Source organism: Homalodisca vitripennis, chromosome 3 (assembly GCF_021130785.1).
Source record: "Homalodisca vitripennis isolate AUS2020 chromosome 3, UT_GWSS_2.1, whole genome shotgun sequence".
Taxonomy (NCBI): Eukaryota; Metazoa; Arthropoda; class Insecta; order Hemiptera; family Cicadellidae; genus Homalodisca; species Homalodisca vitripennis.
In genome coordinates this window covers 59,075,756-59,087,249 of record NC_060209.1, presented here as the reverse complement: position 1 = coordinate 59,087,249, position 11,494 = coordinate 59,075,756, and positions in this window count along the sequence as shown.

Genomic DNA, 11,494 nt, shown 5'->3' with positions numbered 1-11,494 from the left:
CATTAGTTTGTTCTAGTGTATTTGGGATATCAGGTATGAAGTCATGTTTTTTCCTGAAGTTAATTTTGATGCTATATGACTCAGTGGTAGAGGTTTCATCTGATGCTACTTGGATTTTAGCATAAACAGTTGTTTAACACTGATGTAGGACACCGTAAAAGTGATATCATCTGTAAAAACGAGACAATGATCGGTATGCTTTTGCTTGGTGAGTGGCTTGCGCACCACAACGGGTCTGTATTGAGATAACTAAATGAATTTTTCTCCGCTGAACAAAATTATTATCAATTTCACCAAGTAGGGTTGTTTATCTGTACTATATGTAGGAGTGGGATTATTCAAAAGAGGTAGATATTGTAGTGCTCTTCCTATCCCTTTCCTCTCCTAGTACTATCCCTCTTCCTTATTTTTGATCCTTTTTCCTTTCATGTAATTGAAAAGTAATTTCTTTTCATAAATTAATTATTTGATGAAGTCCACTTTCACGAGAAACTTGGTGATAATAACAGAATGCAGGAGGTATTTCAACGTTTAAAATACCTCTCCTATATCGGTTGACACTGTCCAGTTTGCCTTAAAAACCCTCAAAACTCCCTCATCTTGGAATTGACAATATTGCTGTATTTATTATCAAAGATAGATTAGAAAAAACTACTAGTTCTCAGCACATCAATCTAAGTTTTCAGTTGTTCAGTAATAGCACAAGATCATCTATCTTGAAATTTGATGTCTACTTTTATAGTAGAGATATTAAGATCTCTCTACTTATTTCTGCAACAACAGCCATTTAATTCTGCAGTCAGCAATTGATTGTACTTCAGCAGAAATGTGGTAGTTACTTTTATTCATAAAACTAGTTATTAATTCTTTTTTAATGCAATTGGGAGCACGAGGGTCTAGAGAAAGAACCTGTGAAGGATCTTGGTGTGATCATAAGTTTCAAGCTGGTTTTATTTGAACATATAAACAGTGTTGTTTTAAAAGTTTTTATACGTGGTGAAACCGTTACATCGCCGCTCGCACACCCACAGCAAACCATCAGGGAAGCGCGCGCCCATGGTGGCGAACAGGATGCCGGATCAAAACAAACTAGGTAAAAAAGAACACCGTGGTCAGTATACTCAGGTTCATTTACTAAGACACCGCATAGGCCTATCCAGTCAAAAATAAATATATATATATGTACTATAAATAAAAAAAAATAAAAAGTGCCTGCAGTAGTATACCTCAAACAATCCTCGTCAGGTGCACCTGCATACAAAAATTAGAAACGCCATAATTTGAAACAAGAAATGCCAATTCCACCCGGTATCCTTCGGCTAAGGGCGGGCTCCTAATGAAATCCAAGAAATAACTAAATAATATCTAAAACTAACTTAAAATTAAATAACAAAATATAAACTATATAAATGGCAACAATAACAATAACAAATAAATAAAGAATATGGGCAGGGTATCACAGATGTTGACTAGTAGAAATGTCCATCATGGTGGCCGTCCTTCAGCAGAGCGCAAAAGCGAAGGTTCTCTGCGACCACGCATGATGGAGAGATGGCAGCAGAAAAATCAACTCATCTCCTGGACCTCATCAGTGAGGGGCCGTAAACTTAGCCGCACATGTCAGAAGGAGAATAGCTCAGCAAAACTAACAAACACTAAATAAACAAAATATATTAAACTGGAGCTACTCCTAACTTGTACACCACGGCTCGGAGTCTTTGCCACTCTACCGGAAAGGCCAAACGCCTTCAAATGGTCAGTGGCCTCTGCAGCCAATAAACCACACACACATACACTATATAAAACACACATGAGCCGGGGAGATATAGGTATTGAACCGGCTCAGACTCCCCCCCCCAAAAGGAGGAACTCCCCTCTGTTAATTTCTTCAAAATGAAGAACCAAACGAAATGCCTCTCCCCCCAATGGTTTGAAGAATTATAAACCGGAAACCCTGAAGTCTGCAGAAGGGAAAACCAAGAAAATCCAGTTGGAGGCAAGAAATCACTCCAAGAGTTGCGTGGGTACAAAGAAGAAAACAGGAACCTTGCTCAGGAAGAAGGAGCAGAGGTGATCAGGCCTCTGGACCTAAAACCCTCCCGCACAGACTAAAGAGAAATCACGGATGACTCCGGCAAGGCTTCAGATGGGATATGTGCGCCTTCCTGAAAATCTTCCCGGACTGAGGATCTCCCAGTCGGGCAGTCACCGGAGTCAGAAACTTCAAGATGCGGTGGGGACCAGTCCACCTGTAGCAAAGTTTAGCAGCTCTTTTATCCACAGCCGAACTGACTGGGTGAGCCTTGCAGTAAACTAGATCCCCCACCTGGAAGGGATTGGCAATACGACCTCGGTTTGTACTTCCTCCTTACTAACTCCCTAGCCCGAATGAGATTCCGCCTGGCTGCCTCCCAAGTGGCTTTCACATTGGGAGTACCAGGAGGTGGCAGAAGATCGCTAATTTTTCCAAAGGTTCGCCAAAGGGTTGTTTGGCGGAAAGCCAAATAATAACTCGAAAGGTACCCAGCCTTGTGACTTTCATGCTGGGCCGTATTAAAGGCAAATTGGATCCAAGGTAGTTGTTGATCCCAGGTGGTCTGATTTTCCGCATGAAAAGGCAATGAGAGCAGATCGAAGATTGCGATTAAACCGTTCGGCGGCGTGAGAAGGCTGAGGATAGAAAGGGGAAGTAGTCACATGGCGGATTCCGTGCCCAAAGCACATTCTTTTAAAGATATTGGAGACAAACTGTGAACCATTATCGGAAACTAAGGTGGCGGGGATTCCAAAGTGTTGAAAAAAATGGTTACGAAGTGCTTGCATCGTGAGCTGCGCGGTAGCACTCCGCAATGGGAACAACCAAACAAACTTGGAGAAGGCATCCACACAAACAAGTAGGAACTTATTTCCGGACTTGCTACGCGGGAGAGGCCCAACATAGTCAATGAAAACCTTCTCCAAAGGTTTTTCCGCCACCTCAGATGACAAAAGACCCAACTTGGTATTTTGAGCGGGTTTGCTTAGCGAGCACAGTTCACAAGAACGTACTCGAGCTGCAATATCCCGGTCCATACCTTTCCAGATGAACTGATCCCTAATCTTCGCGATGGTCTTATGAATTCCTAGATGTCCGCCCACAGGAGAAGAATGAAAATACTGAAAGACCATCGGTACAAGAAAACTTGGCAGCACTAACTTAGGTTTTCTCCGCTGCTTGTCACGGCAGCATAGAGCACCTCGGTACAGAAAATAAGGAGGGTGGGCACCTCCGTTTTTAAAGCTCATTGATTGATAGCAGTCAGCTCGGGATCCTTAAGTTGGTGTGGAACAATGTCCGAAAATGCCAGAGGAAAGTCTAGGAGCACGCCACAACATGGCGGCTCTGATAAATTCTGGTGGTCGTTGGGTAAGTGATACATGCGTGACAGAGTGTCCGCTATGATATTTTGGGTGCCTCGCACGTGCTGCACTGTGAACTTAAGGGCAGAAATTTGGACTACCCAGCGACCAATCTTCCCGAGCTGACGGGGGTGGGCAAGGAGCCAAGAAAGTGCCTGGTTGTCGGTTTCCAACAAAAATTCTTTATGTTCTAGGTAACGCCTGAACTTATTAATTCCAAACACGACAGCCAAACATTCCAGCTCATAAACAGAACAACTCTTCTTCTCACAAGGGGTTAACGTGCGTGAAGCATAAGCTATGGGCTGCCGGATACCATCTACTTCTTGTGATAAAACAGCAGCAACGGCTAAGGAGGAAGCATCAGTTTGCAAGACGAACTTACGACTGAAATCAGGCATAGCCAAGACTGGAGGCTGCATCACTGCCTCTTTCAGCTGCTCAAAAGCAGTCTGTTGCGCTTCACCCCACTCAAACTTGGCACCCTTTTTCCTAAGAGAGTTCAGAGGGGCCGCCACTTCAGCAACATTGGGGATGAAACGACGATAAAAATTTATCATTCCCACAAAACGGGCAATCCCCTTGGCATCCTTAGGAGGAGGAAACTCCCTGATTGCCTGGGTTCTCTCTGGATCAATACAAACACCTCGAGAAGAGACAAGATGACCCAGAAACGATATTTCAGGCTGAGCAAAACTCACCTTTTCAGGATTGACGGTAAGGCCAGACTCTCGCAGCCTAGTTAGAACTTCCTCTAGATGAGTCAAGTGCTCCTCATAACTCTCACTGTACACAAGCAGGTCATCCAGATAGTTGAACACGAACTTAAATTTGACATCATGAAAGATAGAATCCAGGAGTCTGGTGAGTGTTTGGGCCCCCACAGCCAAGCCCATTGGCACTCGGGTGAACTGGTACAAATTCCAAGGCACACAAAAGGCAGTGAGAGGTCGAGACTCGTGTTTTAGAGGAATCTGATGATATGCCTGATTAAGATCAAAAATGGAGAAATACTTGGCCTTACCAAACCAGTCGAAAGCAGAATGCAAATCGGGGAGAGGCACGGAGTCAATTTCTATCTGAGCATTGAGCTTTCGATAATCCAGGACCAATCTGGACTTCCCATTAGGTTTTCGGCACTAGAAACGCTGGACTGGAAAAATTTGAGCAAGACGGCTCGATTACCCCACTCTTAAGTAAATCATCAATCATATTTCTCAGAATTTCCATCTTGGGCGGAGCAAGCTTATATGGATGGGAACGTACAGGACGGGTGTCTGTAAGACGAATCTCGTATTCCAAGAGATTGGTCGTGCCCAGTTTGTCAGTTAGGACTTCAGGAAAACTGGAACAAATCTGCCTTATGTCCTCAGCCTCTTTCGGCGTAAGATGTCCTAGTTTGGTCAGGAGGAGTCAAGCTCTTATCTTCCATCTCTAAGGCAGCAGTCCCACGAGACTCGACATCTGAAAAGGGAACGAGCACCCGCCTGGCGAAAGCAAAGAAAACATGACTGGAGGCCAAATCCAAAATCATGCCAGTTTTTCCGATAAAATCTGCTCCCAAGATGAAAGGAAAAGTCAGGTCCTTAGCCACCAAAAAGCTCCAATCCCAAGAGAAATAATTAATTTTGATGTGAATCTGGGCACTACAGATAATAGGTAAAGGTGTGCGTGAAGCAGTCCAGCAGATAAGTGAACTAGGCTCAACCTGCCGTATTAGCCCAGAGGATTTTAGATCTTCAAAAAACGACAAAGAAATCAGGCTGCGTGCTGACCCAGAATCAACCAGGGCCTTCTGCACCACATTCCCCACAAGTACATCCAGTTGTGGGCAGGTTGAGCGGGCAGCCCTTACTCCCTGCGCAGCCAGAGCAGCAACCTCCCCTCTCGGCCAACGATGATAACTGTCCCCAAGTCTATTTCTTTCTGTTTTCTTTCTGTTCTGCATTAAACCAGCTACCCTTTTACCATCAAAATCAGGTACATATTTGCCCTCAAAATTACCTTTACGGCACGAGTCGGGCTTACTCGTCCGCAAGCTTACTAGTTTTTTTTATTAAGTGGACAAAACGGTCTAATATGTCCCACTTGCTTGCAGCCATAACAGGTAGGAGGCTGCCTACGGGAAGGAGCAGCTGCTGGCTCAGACTGCACCGGAGCATGGACCGGCCCCGGAGGCAAGTGAGGAAGATGCCTCGACATGGCCTCCCTTTGATCATCCGCATCCTGAACCCCTCTAGAGATGATGGAGAGGCGGTCCAAATCCGCAAAAGATGCGGGACGGCTACAAAAAATCAAACGGGAGCGTTCTTCAGGTTTAATGCCCTCCAAAATAAGGCTCACCAACTCCGTTTCGCTCAAGCTCAAGCGCAACACCCGGGCTACATCCCGTATCTCCCCGACAAAATGGCTCAACGTCTCGTCTGGTGCCTGAGGACGGTAAACGCGTTCCACCCGCAAGCGCTCCCTAACCCGAGCAGGTACAAAGAACTCCAAGATCTCGGCGTGGAACTGGTCAAAGGTGGCACCTCTCTTAAGGCAGTCTAGAAGGCGATCAAAAAGCGGCCTTAAGGAAAACTGCGCTAAAATCTGCATAAGCATGGCATCTGTCATACCAGGAAATTCTCTTAGCTTAAAAACTTCCAGAAGGAAATGGATAAGTAAATTAGTGTCAAGCCCATCAACTCTGGGGAAGTGTTGTAAAACACTCCCCAAAGGATGGGGCAGTTTGCCAAAGCTAGAAAAGGAAGGCACAACTATAGATGATGCCTCACCACTACCCATCGGAGACATAGTAACTCTGGGAGGCTCGAAAGAAAGAGCCGGTGGATGGTTAGCAAAAGTAATGGTAGTGGGAACCTCCGTTGGAGTGACAGCGGTAAATAGTACCCCCTTCTCTTTCACCGAGCGCACCTCACTCAAACCATCTAAGGCTTGTTTTAATTTGTTACTGGCCAAAAAAGCCCAACTTTTAATATCAGAGTTTAAACTAGGAGCTGACATAAGTAAAACTATTCTGTCACGCCAATGTAAAAGCTGAGATGCCAATCTAGCCTTTGCTGACCCGGACATGGGAAGTGACTCAAAATTAATATCGTCTTCTAATTCCTCCATGCGGGTTTTTACAAAACTCAAATTCTGTGTTAATTTGGAACTCTGCATTCCAGCTGCGGTCCAACGCTATACAAGCCCGTAATTGAGCTCTTAATGCCCTCACATCTCCCTCGGGCTTCTGTCCTCTCGCCAGGACCTCAAAAACCAACTCGGGCTTGCGTAGATGTTCAGGCACCAGGGAAAACGCCATACCAAACAATTAAGACAAATAAATACCACAATAAACAACAAAGCGTACGCAACAATTACTTAGTAACCTAAGTGGACTCAACTCACAAAAGGCTTACACTGACGAGGTCCAAGTGAAGAACTTAATACCCGCTACCTAATAGAAGGATACCCTGCAAATATACACTAACCACAACCTACAAACACAGAAGCAATAAATATAACAAAACAACACATTGATAGGGGAGAAGTAGAGTACAGTTAGATAAATTTAGCGGTTAAGCAATTTAGAGTCCCTTGCTCCCTGCAAAGGGTAAGTCTGCAGGAAGCAAGACACTAAACCAATTCCATCCACCCGGTATCCTGTGCTAGGGCGAGCTCCTAATGAAAAAAAAAATTGTGTACTCTAACCTCCCCCTACCTAACACTAACCTACACCAACAAACAAAACCAGAACTGAGAGACAGCTGAGAGAGCAGCTAACCACGCTCTGCTACCATTGAAACCGTACATCGCCGCTCGCACACCCACAGCAAACCATCAGGGAAGCGCGCGCCCATGGTGGCGAACAGGATGCCGGATCAAAACAAAACTAGGTAAAAAAGAACACCGTGGTCAGTATACTCAGGTTCATTTACTAAGACACCGCATAGGCCTATCCAGTCAAAAATAAATATATATATATATATACTATAAATAAAAAAAAAAATAAAAAGTGCCTGCAGTAGTATACCTCAAACAATCCTCGTCAGGTGCACCTGCATACAAAAATTAGAAACGCCATAATTTGAAACAAGAAATGCCAATTCCACCACCCGGTTATCCTTCGGCTAAGGGCGGGCTCCTAATGAAATCCAAGAAATAACTAAATAATATCTAAAACTAACTTAAAATTAAATAACAAAATATAAACTATATAAATGGCAACAATAACAATAACAAATAAATAAAGAATATGGGCAGGGTATCACAGATGTTGACTAGTAGAAATGTCCATCATGGTGGCCGTCCTTCAGCAGAGCGCAAAAGCGAAGGTTTCTCTGCGACCACGCATGATGGAGAGATGGCAGCAGAAAATCAACTCATCTCCTGGACCTCATCAGTGAGGGGCCGTAAAACTTAGCCGCACATGTCAGAAGGAGAATAGCTCAGCAAAACTAACAAACACTAAATAAAACAAAATATATTAAACTGGAGCTACTCCTAACTTGTACACCACGGCTCGGAGTCCTTTGCCACTCTACCGGAAAGGCCAAACGCCTTCAAATGGTCAGTGGCCTCTGCAGCCAATAAACCACACACACATACACTATATAAAACACACATGAGCCGGGGAGATATAGGTATTGAACCGGCTCAGTGGGTCTTGTTTAAGCAGATTTTTACACCCAGTTTGTGGTTAAGTGAGACCCTTATTTTTTTCTGAGTGGTGTATGTTTAATCCTCAGACCTATTTTTAAATACTTGATTGTTTTAATTCTAAACTTTTAAGATTATGGTATAAGATATAAATAGACACATATATTTTGGTAGGGCACACACACACTTATATTGCTTTTCTACAGAAAAAATGGTACTATAATTCTAATTGAGGCACTTTTTGTAATGGTACACCACCTTTTAAATTCCATGATTGTAGAGAATGAAGTCGTCTGAGGTACCAAACCATTGTTTTGTGCTGGTTTGAAGTTCTGCATTTCTTATGTTTCTTTGAAGAACCCTTGTACATCTACTAAAGACTCTTTGTGTCTCATATACGTGTTTCTCAATTAATTATGGATGGAATAGATATGTCTGAAATAGACCTCGAGCAGTATCATCAGTATGCTCCTAACCATGGGTACTGCTGATTGCTGTTTTCTGCACCTAACCATGGGCGCTACTGATTGCTGTTTTATGCACCTAACCGTGGCTGCTGCTGATTGCTGTTTTCTGCACCTAACCATGGGTGCTGATGATTACTGTTGTCTGTTACAATGTTTGGCATCCATGTAGCACACTATTCCTGTGATATCTCTGGTTCTCCTCGACAATTACTTTTACATTGTTAACATTGTTAAAGAAACAGAAAATAAACCATTTTAATATGAAAAATGAAGAAAAAACCTCCGTTACTGTAATAGTTTTTCATAAATCTTTAGTTTATTTTCTCAAGTAGTTCATCAGCCACAAACCTAAGGTGATATCCATTGTTTACATAGGGTGGCCATTTTTAAATACAATGTGCCATCCTCTTACTCTTATTTCCACTCTGTGGCTTTTTCATACATTTATTTGTATCCAGAAAATGTAACTTTTCCAACAAAAACTTTACTCTTGAATGTAAATCACTGCTGGTGGAATTTTATATTTCAGGGAACATTCTAAAATTACACCATGGCCAAAGTAGGAGCAGCATATTGCAAACAGTATGTGATGTATGATGAATTTCTGTTTTGACAAATTCTTATAACAGATGCTGTAGAATTAAACATGTTTAAATTAAAAAATCCCAACAGGCCAAGAATTAAATGGCTTACACCCAGAACTGAAAAAAATGAAAGAATTCATCATTTTACTTTATGACAGATACAAGAACAGTAAGGGTACAATAAATGAAAGTAAACATAAAGAAGCATATACTGATGCAAAAAGAATTTTACAAAAACAAAATAACTTTAGAAAAAAAAACATGCCAATGAAAACTTTATTGCCAATGCTTCAAATAAATGTAAAGCCGGCCTGGAATATAGTTAAAGCTCAATCAAATAATGGCAATGGTAGTAACAGCTCTAGTCAAGTTAGTGTTATTGATTCTGAAACGTTTAATGATTATTTTGTTAATTTAGTAGGTAAGTTAGGTTTAAGTAGTTCTAATAGAAATGTAACTGAGAATCAAGCCATTAATTATGTAAATACATATGTCACAAATTGTTCTGAGGATGGAAAACATTTTAAATGGAAACCAATTAGTCAAGTTGATATTTTAAAAAGTGGTGCCAAAATCTAGAGTACATCTTCGTAGTGAAGGAACTACTATGGGGTTTTTCAAACTTTAATTGTTAGAAGAAAGATTATTGAAATAAATACTTAGAGCCCCTAACATTTTCTTTTATTAATAGGGTATTAGAGAAACGGGTGTATATCCCAGTTTCTTTTAAGATAGCTTAAAAGTTTACTCCAATATTTTAAAAAAGGAGACAAAAATGACCCATCAAGCTAATCTCGACCAAATATCGTCTGGTTCCCGAATTTTTTTAAGATAAATATATTGGAGTCTTTGTATTAGAAGCCAATACATTTTAAAAACGGCTATTTTACTGAAAATAGCCTCTTTTGTAATAGAACAGGTTTTGGCTTTCGTACCGGTGGCGAAATACAGTAAAAGCAAGTAGAAAAAAACGACTTTGTGGAGACGAAGTTATTTTTAATTTTGAGAACACAATTAATATCATCTGGCCTTACTTTAATTGACTTGACCAAAACAGCTTGTTGAACTGTATCTCCTAACACATACCTTTAATTAGTAAAAAAAAAGGTCTGTTTGCATATCTCCGCGACAATACAGCAGAAACTACAAGAACTCTGATTTGATTCAGCGCGTCATTCAAGAGTCCTATCAACGGAATATGAAAACCTAAATGGTGGTGGCGGGGGGGGGGGAGGGGGTGGGAGGTGGTCCAGATGGGCACAAAGGGCCAAGGAGGGCCCCAAGAAAAATCAAGTTTTAAAGGTGTGAATGCAGGAGTCCCCCAAGGAATCTGTCCTTGGACCATTTTTATTCATCATATCAATGAATGACATAGCTTTTAATTTACCTTGCCCATCAGTTTTATACGCTGATGATACTACACTTTTGAGCTGGAATAAAAGTTTGGATACACTGCTTGAGGACGAAACACAAGCCATAGAAACTGCATTACAATGGTTTGAAGCAAACAACCTTGTTGTAAATAGTAACAAAACAGAAAAAATTATTTTTTCCTTGAATCACTATATTTATAAAAGATGTAAAGCCTGTAAAACTGTTGGGACTTCACCTAGATAGTAGATTGAGCTGGGACCAACACATTCAAGAGTTATGCAAAAAATTATCTAGAGTCACATTTCTTTTACGTAAGCTTTTGAATTCTGTGACAACGAATATGCTAATTACTACCTATTACGCCTTTTTCCATTCTCATCTTAGATATGGCCATTACACTTTGGGGTAATAGCTGTGGTTCTCAAAAGGTTTTCATATGGCAAAAAGAGAGCCCTAAGGGTAATAAAAAATGTCCCAGAAAGAGAGTCCTGTGAGCCTCTTTTTAAAAAGGACTACAGATAATGACTCTACCTAGCCTATACATTTACTGTTGCTTGGTTGATGTTAAAGAAAATCTACAAACACTCAGGGTTAGACAAGAAGTCCACAGATATCCTACTAGGAAAAACCATATGATAGAAATGTTACCAATAAAATTAGAAAAAACTAGAAGTAGTCACTGTATTATGAAATTAAAGATGTTCAATAAACTGCCTCAAGAGGTATGGCAATGTAACATTAAAAAGATTTAAGGCAGTTTTTAGAACATTGGCTCAAAGATAAAGCGTTTTACTCTGTACAAAGTTATTTGGCCTGTGATATTAGTACCTTAAGATTTTAAAATTAGTGTAGTACCCCCTGTTTATTTATTTAATTGTTAATAATTTATCTATTACAATTTTATCCTTTTGTAAATTTTTCTGTTATATCGTTGTTACATTTTTAAATTTTAGCTAAATTAGAGCTAAGCCTGGTTGATGAAAGAATGTAATAATTGTTACCTGTAAACATTGATTGACTAAGCCCGCT